The sequence below is a fragment of the Nomia melanderi genome, unplaced genomic scaffold (assembly GCF_051020985.1).
Source record: "Nomia melanderi isolate GNS246 unplaced genomic scaffold, iyNomMela1 scaffold0014, whole genome shotgun sequence".
NCBI classification, from domain to species: Eukaryota; Metazoa; Arthropoda; class Insecta; order Hymenoptera; family Halictidae; genus Nomia; species Nomia melanderi.
In genome coordinates, this window is record NW_027475130.1 from 670411 (window position 1) to 671365 (window position 955).

A 955-nucleotide genomic window follows, 5' to 3' on the forward strand; every position below is an offset into this window, starting at 1 on the left:
ACAGATTTTAGGTGTCCTTCCCCCAAAGTCATGTAAAAATCCAGTATCTATATGGTGCTTTCTCGGGTGCTATTACAGATAGCGCAATAAACCAAAGTGAATTATCTGCCGGTGGCCCGGGCGCATGAATCTGTGCAGCGGGAACGACCTCGGACCACCAGGGGCCGAGAAAACCACCGTCTCATGGGGCCGGACTGTCAGGATCAGGGAAAAATCCATTATATATCTGGCGATATCTCGGGTGCTATTAGAGATAGCGCGATAAATCAAAGTGCGTTGTCTGCAGGTAGCCCTGGCCCATGATTCTGTGCAGCGGGAACGACCCCGGACCACCATGGGCCGAGAAAACCACCGTCTCATGGGGCCGGACTGTCAGGGTCAGGGAATAATCCAATATATATCTGGTGATATCTCGGGTGCTATTACAGATAGCGCAATAAATCAAAGTGCATTGTCTGTAGAAGGACCTGGCGCATGAATCTGTGCAGCGGGAACGACGTCGGACCACCAGGGGCCGAGAAAACCACCGTCTCATGGGGCCGGACACTCAGGGTCGGGGAATAATCCAATATATATCTGGTGATATCTCGGGTGCTACTAGAGATAGCCCAATAAACCAAAGTGAATTATCTGCAGGAGGCCCTGGCGCATGCATCTGTGCAGCGGGAACGACCTCGGACCACCAGGGGCCGAGAAAACCACCGTCTCATGGGGCCGGACACTCAGGGTCAGGGAAAAATCAAATATATATCTGGTGATATCTCGGGTGCTATTAGAGATAGCGCAATAAATCAAAGTGAATTATCTGCAGGAGGCCCTGGCGCATGAATCTGTGCAGAGGGAACGACCTCGGACCACCAGGGACCGAGAAAACCACAGTCTCATGGGGCCGGACACTCAGGGTCAGGGGAAAATCTAATATATATCTGGTGATATCTCGGGTGCTATTAGAGAT